At 38.9% G+C, this 15,468-nt stretch overlaps 1 long non-coding RNA gene across 1 annotated transcript; it reads left to right on the top strand.

The window, feature by feature from the left end:
- The first annotated feature begins 2,853 nt into the window (after window positions 1-2,853).
- Window positions 2,854-6,346, top strand: LOC117555701. The gene is made up of 4 exons (XR_004570439.1): window positions 2,854-2,922; window positions 4,243-4,345; window positions 4,441-4,514; window positions 6,143-6,346. It is a non-coding gene; the product is annotated as an uncharacterized LOC117555701 (long non-coding RNA).
- The last annotated feature ends 9,122 nt before the right edge of the window (window positions 6,347-15,468 follow it).

Genomic DNA, 15,468 nt, shown 5'->3' with positions numbered 1-15,468 from the left:
CTCTTACAGAACCGACTAACTCCCCTTTCATATAGGTACAGTTCTCAACGTGCCCAGAATTGTAGTGATTTTCACCTCGTAAAATACTTGTATTCTCATTCTGAAAGAATGTGGTGAAATGTGCTAACGTGACGGCCATCTTTATGTTGGTGACGCGTATTGTGCGAGACGAGAGACCTGTAGTTCACTGAGCGGTTTCACACGAAAAAATGTGTAACTTCACAGTTTTACGACACATTTTTATTTTTTTGACTTGCAAAATGTTCTTTTAAATTGACAAATTCAAACGGGATCAAAAGATAACCTTTCTCTCTCCATTGACTTCAATGTATAATTGTCCGCTTCCGGGGTCCCATGGAGGCTTTCGGAAGGGGAGGGACTTCGCCTCTCTATAGTGTGTGTGTGTGTGTGTGTGTGTGTGTGTGTGTGTGTGTGTGTGTGTGTGTGTGTGTGTGTGTGGTGTGTGTGTGTGGTGTGTGTGTGTGTGTGTGTGTGTGTGTGTGTGTGTGTGTGTGTGTGTGTGTGTGTGTGTGTGTGTGTGTGTGTGTGTGTGTGTGTGTGGTGTGTGTGTGGTGTGTGTGGTGTGTGTGTGTGTGTGGTGTGTGTGTGTGTGTGTGTGGTGTGTGTGTGTGTGTGTGTGTGTGTGTGTGTGTGTGTGTGTGGTGTGTGTGTGTGTGTGTGTGTGTGTGTGTGTGTGTGTGTGTGTGTGTGTGTGTGTGTGTGTGTGTGTGTGCGTGCGTGCGTGCGTGCGTGCGTGCGTGCGTGCGTGCGTGCGTGCGTGCGTGCGTGCGTGCGTGCGTGTGTGTGTGTGTGTGGAGTGGCAGTAGAGGAAATATTTGCATGATAAAGAAATCCTTCATTATCACAGCTGTTGGGTATCATTTCCGGGAGTTACCTGATATTCATTGGGCCAAAAGGTGGAGACGGCGAGTTCTGCCTTCATCCAGCCTTTACCTGAAAGACGACGATACGGTCAACACAAGACAATCAAATCTGAATAAGTTATGACATGTGAGATTGATTGAAGCCGGTATTTACCAGTGGTGGAGGTCACGTTCCATATAGGGTTGGCCAAGGGACCCTTGTTTACCTAGAAGAGACACAGAACACAATATAAAACATACATAACACACAGTCTTTATATTTCATGACGCACCCAGAGACGCATCGCTTCATTTACAAGGAGATATTCAATGAATAATTCAACAAAATACATATTTTAATGGTGATGCTGTCTCATGCAAATGAAGAGGTCAGAAGTCTTTGTCAGTTATACCTCCACCTTTACGATGGTAGGAGAACGATTTTGCTTAACAATACTTCAGCAAGGATTTGCAGTAATGTGGATTTGATTTAGTTTCATGAAATTCAAGGGCAGACTTCCGACTTATAATACTCCCCTGCTGTTTAGGACCAGGAAATGCTGCAATGAGCAATCTTCAGTTAATTAGGTTTCTAAACACTTCCAAAAGTCTGCCGAACACATTTTGATAGATCATCCTTATTATTCGAAACAAAACACATTCTTAGGGTGTCAGCGATGTATGTTTGCTGATTTAGAAAGGTTAGCATTTTATTGTTAAATGAAGTTATTACACTTAATTGTACAACCTTACCCAAACTGTAGGTTGAATCGAGACCGACTGAAGCCTCTTTTGCAGGCTAACTGCGTCATTTGTGGTTTGATTTCTCAAAATCCAGACCACATTTCCCATAAATCCTGTTTTGTTTTGTTTTAACTTAAGAGGCTCTGTTCACCATCTGGTTTGTGACAAACAGAACGCTTTTACTCAGCGCTTGAACTCATCTAGAGTTGTTTTATGGAGTAGAAGAACCTTATGTTTCCTGAAAACAACAACAAGCAAACACTGCAATCCAGCTTGTGTTTCGTGAAATCAAACCTCGCCTCAAGACACTTTGCAAAGGCTTTTAAACAGCTTTGTTTGTTCACAGTTTCAAAATTAATTAAAAAAGGTACGGACATATGTTTACTGGGTCCGGTCTCAGTCCGTTACAGGTCCCCCCATTATACTGTCTTTCATCAATATATTATAGGTCTATAGATATGTGACCTGCTCTATCGAAATCAGTCGCATTGACCCGAAGACACATTTTGAGTTGTATACACTGTTGGAAAGAGGATATTCCTAGCTTTCTAATGATATCTAATGCTCCCTATCTCTGTTTCTTATCCTATATCTAATAGAACTGCTCGCGTCTTGATAGATTGAGTGAGGAAGTTCATGAGATCTTTCTAGAGGGTTATCAAGAATAACTTTTATCCAATGACCTTTTCCCTCTCTGTCTGTGTCTGTGTATTCTCTTGTTCCGATTAACCCAGCCAAATCTTTTTTCTTGTTTTGTATCTATATCTACGCCGGGATCCGGAGTCGAGGCTGATCCTCTTGCTGTTGTCCTGTGTCTTGGATCCTCTATCCTGAGTTCTGGATTAAGTCGTGGACTTCGGGTCGTGGCTGAACCTGTCTCTGCGGTCCTGCCTTGGGTCTCGTCATGCTGCTTCCCTGATGGCTGTACGATGTGAGGGTCTAAGGATAGACTGTCGTTTTTCTCATACTGATATTCTGAACAATCTGTGCTGTTGTATTAGCTGTAAAGTGTCTCTACTGTAGGCTATTTTTTTATTATATGTACTTCACTTTGGCTCGACCAAAAATCATTTATAAATGTGCTATATAAATAAAACTTGATTTGATAGAAGGTTCATGTTTATAACTTTGAAAGGGTCTATTACTGTACTCTGCTTATATTATTACACACAGTATCTTTATATGTGCACTCCAGCTAGGTATCATAGAGAGCATCCTATTGGCCACCCACCAGTGTCCCTGGCTCTGGGGGGTGTATGTCTTCACTGTTGGACTTCCAGCCGTTCTCTTCGTCAGCTTCATGTGGCCTGACAAGGTAAAATACACTTTTTTATTCACATGTGTGTGTAGATTTGTGTGCCTAATTGTCCAATACTGAATGTGTCAGATTATGACGCTTCAAGTACCCCTTTAGCATCTATTTTGAACATGTAAGGGCAACCTCAAGGGGTGTTACACAGACATGTAATTATGACGGTGTGATGAGTCCGACTCTTTTTAAAGTAATGGTTCCTTTGAGTTGATACTTGTCAAATAATGGAACCTTTTGAGTTTTGCTGCTTCTTGCATAATATAACGTCAGTTTCTCTGTGACTCCGTTATGGTACATGCTAATTGAAATGCTAGGGCTGATAATCTCATAAAACTTCCCTTCGAGGCATTACCAGCCATCATTTATACTTAACATAAATAAAGATAGACCATTCGAAGGTACATACCGGACAGTAAAAAGGGTTATCCGAAAAATGTGTTTGGTCATTTTTGTACATCAGGTCCTAGGTCCTAGGTCCTAGGTCCTAGTGATTGAAGGGTCAAACAAACCACAGGTCAGTTCATTTTGACTAATCATCAGGATCTTAGTTTTGGTTTCCTGTTTTATTTTGAAATGTATTTTGTCCTTTTGAATTTTGTCTTGTTTTACTTCCTGTCTGTGTTTTCCCTCCTGTTTGATTGTCCAATTATTTTTCACCTGCTTCCGCTTGTGTTTTCGATGTCTTGTCTTGGTGATTAGTCTTGGGTGTATTTATCTTCCCAAGTGTTCTCGGTCAGTTCGTCTTCATTGTGTCCTCCGTTTGGTTCTTTCTTGTCTGTTTTATTCAGAATTTCCCTCGTCTGCACTCCTGGGTCCTCCAAGTCTTCCCTGTTTGTTCCTCTTTTTGGTTGCCACTTTTCCAGTTTTTTAATAAAGCTGTCTTTTCGTTTATTCTTTGATAACCGCCTCTCTTTACTCTGCATTTGGGTCCTTGTTCCCTTCCCCTGTGACCCTCATTTTAAGAAAGACACATAAGTGAACTAATGCTACGTATGTAACCTAAATATTTGTAATTGAATTTAGGTAGCTGTATTGCTTAAAATGTGTGTTTGCTACCTTTTGTGAACCTAACCTAAGTTTGACTAACAAATCATCAATCACATATTGAAAAATAACGTTGAAATACGGCACTAAAGAGGTACCCAGTGCTTTAAGAATTAACAACAAAGGGTTGTGACCAAGCGTACGTATGTGAAGATTTTGGAGTGAACATGATGAACGTCCTGCAAAATCACTCTATAATGTGTTTGAGTGTGATTTGGTCCTAGAGAAAAAGTGCAGCTACTTTATAAGAAGCTACATCATGTTTTTTGTTGCATGTAGAGATTTGGACCACCAGATCAAGAGTACTACTATAAGAAGTCTGATGACACTCAACCAGATGATCCTGAGTTCTCAAAGCAGACAGACGCAGTGGATATCAAAGGTAATGTCTTATTATTGGATTATTTCAAGTACCACAGAGGTATTTTTAATCCAGGAGGGGGAAGTTTTAGTAGTAATGTCTTCTGCTCTCTGTAGGAACGGCTGACAGAGCTAGAGGAAGAAGGAGAGATACTCATGGTAACACGAGGAAGGGTGACCTAGACCTAAAGGTGAGATTCAACAGACAATAAGAAGGTGATAATGAGTGAAAAAGTAATTTTTAATGTTATTTGTAAAGGTGCAGAAGCCTATTTCAAAGATATCTCAAATAATGTATGCACTGTAATTTCCCAACGTAAACATAACAGTCTGCAATGAAATGGTTGTCTCCCGTGTGCTCCATTTCCTCCATGGCGCACCGGTAACTTTCTCAACCAAAAAAATAAAAAAGACTTTTTTTTTCTCCCTTTAGGGGCTCCGTACTTTCATGATACACACACGTTTTGTTTAGCATAATCTCCACATATCAACACCACTTAAGCTTAAATGCAATCACCAGAAGTAAAAAGCTAAGGCTATAAACAAACTACATCACGTTTGCATGGCAACACATAACCACTGCTAAAGGCGGTCTCATGTCACTTGTAACCAACCGCCGTTTTTCTGACACATAGATGCTTCTGATATACACAAGTGGAGTATTTACTGATGTATTTCATGTCAGGGAACACAATTGGAAGATCTCTCAAGCTTGTGTTAAGCATAGACCTTATTTCACCATAAACATTTTCAAAAACTGTTGACATCGAGACCAGGGAACGGAGGCTATAAAAGGTTATGTGAGGACTTGTTTCTGCACCACTCTATTGAAGTGAGAGTGTTATGTACTGATGTCAAATGTGATGTTGCCCTTTTTCATATGCAATGAGTGTGGGTCCTGCGGTGGGGGAATGGAGAGAGGAGGATGGTCTCCTGCTATCACATGTGAATGATGTATGTGCAGAGTATATCTGAAATTGAATATATTTGTTGAGGGTCTAAGGATAGAGGGTGTCGTTTTTCTCATACTGATATTCTGAAAAATCTGTGTTGTTGTATTTGCTGTAAAGTGTCTCTACTGTAGGCTATTTTTATTATATGTACAGCACTTTGGCTCAACCAAAAATCGTTTATAAATGTGCTATATAAATAAAACTTGATTTGATTTGTTACATATTAGAAGTTTAGATTTTTTTATTTGATTTTGGATTTGTGAATGGGAGAAGTAGTAGATGGAAAAAATACCAAACACTAATTATTCAAAGTAGAGTATTTCATTTTATATACGGTAATACTAAGGAGGCATAGGCCTACAGTATATGATGATATAATGTTTGACATTATTGATATTAAAAAAGTGATTTGTTTTCCATGTCATTTGTGTGTTTTTCTTATCAGAAAGTGAAGTTATTTATTTGTAAGCTCCAAATTCCCTCAACGGCCTTTGTGCCCTGGCATGTGGCCTTTGCGCCCTGAAAACATTTGTGACACCAAAGGCCAAATGGCCTTGCCCCTAACATGACGAAAATCCAAGCCTGGTGTATAGTTAAAACAAATGCAAATACAATTAGTTTTAAAAATCAAAATCATATGCAATAAACCAACTTTTATTACCGACTTATAATTCCCAAAACCATTATCTTTTCTTTAAACATAAACAAGTGATGATGTTGCCTGAACATAACTACATTTTAAAATTGTATTCCACAATACAACATATGTCAGTGAATGCCTAAATTGTTTTAACCGGTCATTTACAATGCACACTCTTGTTGCTGCTAACAAAATCTAATTTAATATGTTTGTGTGCGTTGTGTAGGATCATTGATAAGTGCAATCTGAGGAAAGCACCACCACTACATAAGGGGAGGCTCGGCAATCACATCTTTGTCAAGTCATATTGAAATTTGTGAAAAATATGTCCTAGGAGTGATTGTATTATTATTTTCTTGAGAAGATAATGTCATGTCAGTCCACTTGTAAATGTTTTTACATATGAAATAAAGATACAATGTATAATGTATTATTTGTATTATTATTACTCATATTGCCCAAATGAAGGCTCAAAATCGAGAATAAGCTCTTAAACTTATTCTGCAATGTAAAGAAGAAACCAAAAGTGATTTGATCAAGCTGATGATTTTAAGAGAATAACCTTTATTTTCAGTATATATTTAAAATAATGTGTTATTTAAACACTGATTGTTTTTTGTATTGTAAGCAGGACAGTGAGTGTGTCAATGCATTCGTAGTAAGGAGCTGTGGCACTCTGTCTCAGTGGCAGGATTGTAGGCATGACAAGCAGAAGAATATTGGATTGGACAACAGGAATATATGTTGTTGTTTTATTGTAAAAGATACATTTAAATATCAGTTGGATTTGTGTTGATGTCATCATATTTATGTCATCTGAATACATTCCGAATCCTGTTGGCTTGATCCTTTGGAGTCATGATGTCATCCACACATTTAGAATGCTGTTTACTTTGATGCGTGGTATGAACTCACGATGATGTCACATTCCATCTTCCAGCCTACGAGAGTAAACCGTTTCTATCACATTTGGTTACATTCAGTTCAGTGTAGGACAAAATAATCCACTTAAAATCGACTCAATTTAGAGAGCATTAGAGAACCTTTTACAGGAAAAATGTCTCAAACATTTCAGGTAGAGAACAAATACATAATCGCAAGCCAGACCGCTAACTCCCTAGTATTGGACTTTATTGGAGAAGGAGGATTTGACGATGTCGACAAAACGTGCACAGGATTACCAAAGAGGCCAGATGGTTTCTGTCAAGATCCTCCTATCACATCTTGTAGGAAAAGCTCACAGAAAGATCAACCCATTACTTCCATTGCTCACAATTCTGAAACATTTCAGGTAGAGAAAGAAGACATAATCTCCAGCAAGTCTGCAGACTACCGAGTATTGGACTTTATTGGAGAAGGAGGATTTGGCAAGGTTGCAAAATGTGTCAACCTAAAAACCTCAGAGATTATAGCCATTAAGATTCACAAAGACAGTGAAGATCAAGTTGAAGAAGTGAGAATGCTAGAATCATCAGGAAACTTGACCCAGAGAAGAACAACCTGATAAGATTTATTGACAATTTCTTTTTCCGAGACGTTTCTTGCCTCGCATTTGAGATGTTGGATCAGAGCCTTTGGGACTTTATGATGAACAGAGAGAAAGCATATTCGCTTAATGAAATCCGTCCAATCACACAGCAGCTATTTGTAGCATTCAAAGCCCTGAAGAGCATTGGCGTCATTCATTCAGACCTTAAACATGACAACATCATGTTTGTGAACCACCAGAATGAGCCCTTTAGGATTAAATTGATCGACTTTGGTGAGGCCATCCCAACATCTGAAGTAGAAATTGGAACAGCAAAGCAACTTCTATCATACAGAGCTCCAGAGGTGAACTTGGGCCTCCCCATTTCTGAGGCCATAGACATGTGGTCACTGGGATGTATTATTGCAGAGATGTATTTTGCTGCTTACTTCTTCCCTGACAGATCAGAATACTGTATTATGAAAGTCATTTGCCATATGATTGGTCAACCAGGAGACCACTTGCTAGATGCTGGGAAGTTCACCTCCAACTACTTCATTAGGGAACAGAAAAATAGTCCAGAGTGGAGATTTAAAACGCTAGAGGAGTACAAGGAAGGAACCGGTGTCGAGCCCGACATTTCAGAGTGTGTTTTAGACCAGTATTCAAGTTTGGATGAAGCAATTGAGGATTACGCAGAGGAAAAGGGCAGAGTTGAGTTGAAAGACAGGATGGTCTTTGTACAACTGCTTAAACGGTTACTTGACCTGGATGCCAACTCGCGAATCACACCCGAGCAAGCCCTGACTCACAGCTTTGTAACAATGGGTCACCTGGAAGAGGACCTGGACTGTAGCCCTTATGTTACAGATGCTGTTAGGTGGATGACCATTTGCAGACTGGACCATTCTGATGCATCGGATGTTGCAAACAATTCTGAAACATTTCAGGTAGAGAAAGAAGACATAATCTCCAGCAAGTCTGCAGACTACCGAGTATTGGACTTTATTGGAGAAGGAGGATTTGACGATGTCGACAAAACGTGCACAGGATTACCAAAGAGGCTAAATGTTTTTCAGCGAATGAGAAAGAGAGTGGTTTACTTTTGCAGACGTTTTAATACCAGTGATGCAGACGCACGGCCAGATGGTTTCTGTCAAGATCCTCCTATCACATCTTGTAGGAAAAGCTCACAGAAAGATCAACCCATTACTTCCATTGCTCACAATTCTGAAACATTTCAGGTAGAGAAAGAAGACATAATCTCCAGCAAGTCTGCAGACTACCGAGTATTGGACTTTATTGGAGAAGGAGGATTTAGCAAGGTTGCAAAATGTGTCAACCTAAAAACCTCAGAGATTATAGCCATTAAGATTCACAAAGACAGTGAAGAACAAGTTGAAGAAGTGAGAATGCTAGAAATCATCAGGAAACTTGACCCAGAGAAGAACAACCTGATAAGATTTATTGACAATTTCTTTTTCCGAGACGTTTCTTGCCTCGCATTTGAGATGTTGGATCAGAGCCTTTGGGACTTTATGACAAACAGAAAGAAAGCATATTCGCTTAATGAAATCCGTCCAATCACACAGCAGCTACTTGTAGCATTCAAAGCCCTGAAGAGCATTGGCGTCATTCATTCAGACCTTAAAAATGACAACATCATGCTTGTGAACCACCAGAATGAGCCCTTTAGGATTAAATTGATCGACTTTGGTCAGGCCATCCCAACATCTGAAGTAGAAATTGGAACAGCAAAGCAACTTCTATCATACAGAGCTCCAGAGGTGAACTTGGGCCTCCCCATTTCTGAGGCCATAGACATGTGGTCACTGGGATGTATTATTGCAGAGATGTATTTTGCTGCTTACTTCTTCCCTGACAGCTCAGAATACTGTACTATGAAAGCCATTTACCATATGATTGGTCAACCAGGAGACCACTTGCTAGATGCTGGGAAGTTCACCTCCAACCACTTCATTAGGGAACAGAAAAATAGTCCAGAGTGGAGATTTAAAACGCTAGAGGAGTACAAGGAAGGAACCGGTGTCGAGCCCGACATTTCAGAGTGTTTTTTAGACCAGTATTCAAGTTTGGATGAAGCAATTGAGGATTACGCAGAGGAAAAGGGCAGAGTTGAGTTGAAAGACAGGATGGTCTTTGTACAACTGCTTAAACGGTTACTTGACCTGGATGCTAACTCGCGAATCACACCCGAGCAAGCCCTGACTCACAGCTTTGTAACAATGGGTCACCTGGAAGAGGACCTGGACTGCAGCCCTTATGTTACAGATGCTGTTAGGTGGATGACCATTTGCAGACTGGACCATTCTGATTCATCGGATGTTGCAAACAATTCTGAAACATTTCAGGTAGAGAAAGAAGACATAATCTCCAGCAAGTCTGCAGACTACCGAGTATTGGACTTTATTGGAGAAGGAGGATTTGGCAAGGTTGCAAAATGTGTCAACCTAAAAACCTCAGAGATTATAGCCATTAAGATTCACAAAGACAGTGAAGATCAAGTTGAAGAAGTGAGAATGCTAGAAATCATCAGGAAACTTGACCCAGAGAAGAACAACCTGATAAGATTTATTGACAATTTCTTTTTCCGAGACGTTTCTTGCCTCGCATTTGAGATGTTGGATCAGAGCCTTTGGGACTTTATGATGAACAGAGATAAAGCATATTCGCTTAATGAAATCCGTCCAATCACACAGCAGCTACTTGTAGCATTCAAAGCCCTGAAGAGCATTGGCGTCATTCATTCAGACCTTAAACATGACAACATCATGTTTGTGAACCACCAGAATGAGCCCTTTAGGATTAAATTGATCGACTTTGGTGAGGCCATCCCAACATCTGAAGTAGAAATTGGAACAGAAAAGCAACTTCTAGCATACAGAGCTCCAGAGGGGAACTTGGGCCTCCCCATTTCTGAGGCCATAGACATGTGGTCACTGGGATGTATTATTGCAGAGATGTATTTTGCTGCTTGCTTCTTCCCTGACAGCTCAGAATACTGTATTATGAAAGCCATTTGCCATATGATTGGTCAACCAGGAGACCACTTGCTAGATGCTGGGAAGTTCACCTCCAACTACTTCATTAGGGAACAGAAAAATAGTCCAGAGTGGAGATTTAAAACGCTAGAGGAGTACAAGGAAGGAACCGGTGTCGAGCCCGACATTTCAGAGTGTTTTTTAGACCAGTATTCAAGTTTGGATGAAGCAATTGAGGATTACGCAGAGGAAAAGGGCAGAGTTGAGTTGAAAGACAGGATAGTCTTTGTACAACTGCTTAAACGGTTACTTGACCTGGATGCTAACTCGCGAATCACACCCGAGCAAGCCCTGACTCACAGCTTTGTAACAATGGGTCACCTGGAAGAGGACCTGGACTGCAGCCCTTATGTTACAGATGCTGTTAGGTGGATGACCATCTGCAGACTGGACCATTCTGATGCATCGGATGTTCCTGTCAACAATCACGAAACTGAATCGAGTGGTGGAGAGAAAGACATGGAAATCTCCTGTAATGCAGACGCACGGCCAGATGGTTTCTGTCAAGATCCTCCTATTACATATTGTAGGAAAAGCTCACAGAAAGAGCAACCCATTACTTCCATTGCTGACAATTCAAATCTAGAGAAGTCCAATATTGACACGACACACAACAAGTCCACACCTAATTCCAACGATGGTGCTGCAGCCGCCATCACACCTACTGATCAGGGCGATGTCGACAAAACGTGCTCAGGATTACCAAAGAGGCGAAATGTTTTTCAGCGAATGAGAAGGAGAGTAGTTTCCTTTTTCAGACGTTTTAAGAAATAATCCCCTTTTTGACTTGCTCTATCAAAATCAGTCATATTGAAACCAAAACACCTAGAAAGTAATTGAAAATAAATATCTAATTTCATCTAATGGATTGTAAAAAGTTGGGTTTTCTCCAGGTACACTGGTTTTCTCCTGCATTAAAAATAAATGTAAAAAAATACAAGCACAATCCTAAAACATAATATAGATATGTGAAACCCCCCAGATAGACCATCCGAAGCTTTCAAATAGGGATCCAGACCCTAAACAGAAAGCCCCTTAATTTCCCCCTCACGGCACAGAGCTCTGTCTCATTACATTACATTGCATTTAGCTAACGCTTTTATCCAAAGCGACTTACAATAAGTGCATTCGACCAGGAAGATACAAACTTGAAGAAAACAAAATCATATAAGGACATCAGGTTTCATAGAGCCAAAACATTTCAAGTGCTACTCAACTGGCTTTAGATAAGCCAGTCCTTTATTAGTATATAAGTGCTTTGTTAGCAATTATTTGTCTCGTGTTATTGGTACATACCCCCATGGCTGCTGCTGTCTCACGGTCTACACAATCAGCATGGTTCAGATTCTAGCTGGGACCAGAACATTAAATTAAACAATACTGCAGATACAGCACAGATTATATTGGTTTTGCTGCAGTGTCTTTTGCTTAGAGTTTTTATATATATTTTCTGTATTTCTATATTTCACAATCACAATCTGTTTGAATACTTTAATTGTTTTATTTATTTGTACAAATAAAAATAAAAAGCTCAATTCCACTACATTGAGTATATTTCAACATTAATGAGTATCGAATCAAATATTGTGTTTTAGAAAAATGTTTTTAAGGCAGACATATAAATCATCTCATGTATGCTGATTGCTACCAGCTCTTTTAAACCTGATAATCTGGTTTGTATTACAAAACTGAAAGAACAGAACATACAATATAAGGCCTTTTTAAAATGTATTGGTTGAATTGGTTAAGGCCCATTGTAAATTCAGCGTGATCTTTCCTCAGAGCAGCAGCCGCACACCTTTAGTAAATCTGCCAAAAATGCCACATTATTGACCCGAAAGTACACAAAAAGCAGATTCAGACACTCGCCAGGGTCCTGACATGCTCCACACTTTGAAATATTACCGATAGCTGCTACGGTTTTCAACAAAAGTTAGAAATGTAAGAGGTTTATTTCTCATTCAGAACAATGGAAAGGCTCTCCTTTCACAGCACATCTCCATGGAAACCTTTGATCTCTGGGCTCACGTACACAGGTGTTTGATAACGTCGTCACCATGGTAACCTTTGATCTCTGGGCTTGCACACACACAGGTGTTTGATAATGTCGTCACCTCAAACACAAACACACAGACTGGAGTATAACAAACTCTCTCAGCCTATTATTTTCTCTCTGATGGAGACTTCATACTGACTTCAACATGTTCCACATATGTTATACATTATTGGTGACGTTTGGTTTTAGTTCAAACGTTTGCAGTTAAAATATTCTGCTGCTTTTCAAAGCGTTTTTACTTTCTTCTTAATACACATTCATTCACTACTACTTACATTGAATATCTAACTCCTTCAGCCTACTTTCAGCCACAGAAACCATTCAACTATTACATTATTCAGCTATTTCAGGACATTGAGGCTATACATTTAGTTGTTTATACCTTTTATTCAACTTTTATTTTAAATATTAAGCTTCTTCAATATTTTTCCAGTTTAACATTTCCAGGGTATATGCAGGAATCCTAAGTCAAATTGAATACCTTTTTAAGACCTTTTTTAAGACCCTTTCCATACCTGTTAAGACCTCATCGCCACTTTGAGTTTTAACCGGTTACCTTGGCGACACACTTTACCTCATATTGACTATATGCAGTATTGATTGTCCTTCCTCCTTATCTTCCAACCATTTGGACGCAAACTTGCATTTCCCCATAACGATGTTGTTTAACAAACGGCGTAAACGGACCTTCGCGCTATCAAGCAGTGAGCGTGCGATGTCCTGTTCAGATGACGTCAAATCGAACGGGATGCCATAAATAAACTACACAGAATCACACTACACACCTACGCAATGATTACGTTCAGGCAGACTGTAGAATACAACCTCTTTGGACCATTTATATACTTATTGAAAACAAGCTACAAAATGTGATACCTTGGAAAATGCCCTTTAATACTTTTTAATAGCCTTAATTTTCGCTAAATTGATTTATCAACTTTTAATACTTTTTAAGATCCCGCGGACACCCTGCATTTCACTCTCAAGTTTTCAACAAAGTCATTGCAATGCATTTGAGCTGTAACAATTTTGATTCAAATCATTTCACTGCATTTGTCCGCTAAGTTCAGCAACACACTTACTTGGTTTCTGTAGCTAAAAGCAGCTACAGAAACCATTCAACTAATAAAACATTCAGCTTTTTCAGCTAAATTCAGCAACAAATGTACATTCGCACGCATTTTCCGCTTAACATTAAAAATTAAGCTAACTGCTAAGTAAAGTGATGTAAAATAGCACCAGAAGAACAGCTCCAGATGGGACGTGTCATGTCAAGCAATTTCAAGAATTTGCTTCCAGTATTTCTGAATAAAACCAAAACATGATCCTTAAAATAAATACAATATTAAGTGCATCTGTCTATTAAAGATCCATATAAACATATTTAGATTATTGGATATTAATTTTCTTTTGATCGACTTATTAATCAATCATATCAATATGCCTATAACTGATTTCAGTAGCAAAGACAAGGATGTATAGTATCAAGTCTCAAGGTGAGCAGCTATTCTTTAGAAGAACAATTATTTAACTGCAGTACTAGAAGCTGCATTTCTTTTATCTGAAGCTGCATACAAAAAGCAGTATATCTTCATCCTAAAGCAAAACATTATTATTATTATTATTATTTCTGCCGGAGGAGCGAGGAGCGATAATGGAGGAGCTATAATCAAGGAACCACCAGACCATCCTTCGATGAAATCCTCAGACACTCGCCCCGCCCCCTTACTGTGTATCGCTCACTGATTGGACGATGCAGTGCACGCACTGATCTGATGCTTCTTGACATGAGAGCAGTTTCCCAGCGGAGTGAAGAAAATACATGAACCTCACGGGAGTCACTCCTCAGTTTATACCGTGTTTTGTTTCAATTCATGTTTAATTTAGTTACAAATATGTGATATATCTGAACAACAAAGTGGGCAAAAATCATTTTATTCATTTTTTGGAAACATTTTCATGATCGCTTTTTTCGTTTTACATTTTCATTTATTGTCATTTCCATTCAGTCAGTCATTAAGTGCTATTTAAAATGTTAATGTGCTACATATCCACACAAACAAACAAAGTGTGCAATCCAATGAATGTTAATCTAACTGGGTTTTGATAGATAATATATCTCTTTTTCTTCTCTCAATTATTTTATTTCTATTGTGCACTCTAATCAATATTAATCAAACTATTGTTTGCTTATACATTTTAAGAATGGCGTTTATCTTTTTTGAGAATGAGTTCTTATTTTATTTTCTTTATTTGGGTCTACAACAGATGATACAAATGTCCCTACATGCATTGCGGCTAAAACATCCAATCAGCGAGCTTAAACCATAGCTGAGGATCTTGGGTAATCAGTTCAGTGGCTGTGTATCGCAATGATGCTCGAAATGTCCCTTATAGGCCTACGTCTGTTTCCGGTTATTTTTATTTTGAAATTCAGTTCCTGAAGGACGCCAAAAAAGGACGCCAAAAAAGAGATTCAATGGAATTAAACAAATACCTAAAAACAAGGATAATTGTGTGTTATTGGTGTGTAAATAACAGTGTGTTATTTAGAAAAGAATAACAAATTAGAAGGAAAAAAAGATTTAAAAAAATACAGATTTCAGTATTCTGAGGCTCTGAGCCCCATTTATTTTCCTCACAGACGACAAACAAGTCAGACATTATACGATTTAAAATAAAAACAATAATCGTGGCTTGATATTGAGTAAGAACATGTTTTTATGAAGCCCACAGCTTCCGGTCTTCCAAGACCCGAACGGACAAAAAGACGTGCTGCAGGCATGAAACATACTACCTATAGAAATACATTGCTTTTAAAATCGTTCTGTGTAAAAAAGGGGAAAATCGTGTTGGTGAACATGAATCAAAAGATTAAATGTCGTGACTATAACACGAAATGCCATGAGACTGGGTTGACATTACATAACATAACATTTTTATCTGTGAACATTTTTATGTCTTAC

This window comes from Gymnodraco acuticeps, unplaced genomic scaffold (assembly GCF_902827175.1).
Source record: "Gymnodraco acuticeps unplaced genomic scaffold, fGymAcu1.1, whole genome shotgun sequence".
Lineage (NCBI taxonomy): Eukaryota > Metazoa > Chordata > Actinopteri > Perciformes > Bathydraconidae > Gymnodraco > Gymnodraco acuticeps.
This window is presented reverse-complemented; position numbering and strand designations above follow the sequence as displayed.